Source organism: Brassica oleracea, chromosome C6 (assembly GCF_000695525.1).
Source record: "Brassica oleracea var. oleracea cultivar TO1000 chromosome C6, BOL, whole genome shotgun sequence".
Lineage (NCBI taxonomy): Eukaryota > Viridiplantae > Streptophyta > Magnoliopsida > Brassicales > Brassicaceae > Brassica > Brassica oleracea.
In genome coordinates this window covers 17,563,348-17,563,753 of record NC_027753.1, presented here as the reverse complement: position 1 = coordinate 17,563,753, position 406 = coordinate 17,563,348, and positions in this window count along the sequence as shown.

The window sequence follows — 406 nt, the reverse complement described above, 5'->3', positions numbered from 1 at the left end:
CAGCATTGTCTAGACGTATAGTCTTAAGAGGAAAGTCTGGAAAGTGTGCTCTCAGCCTTATCATCTGAGCAAGCAGCCGTGCAAAGGCTAGATTTCAAGTGGATAGCAGACATACATGCGACCATCTGGTCGATGCATCAATGAGGACCATAAAGTATCTAAACGTCCCACAAGGTGGGTGTATTGGTCCACATATATCTCCTTGGATTCTTTCCAGAAAGTTTAAGGTTTCTTTATTAACCTTGGCTGGTGATGGTCTAGTTATGAGTTTCCCTTGTGCACATGCTGCACATGTGAGATTTCGTGGGATCACTCCTTTAAACGTGTGCCCTTGTGAATTCATCATTAATTTTCGCATCATTCTTGTTCCGGGATGGCCAAGCCGGTTATGCCATAAAGTGAATAG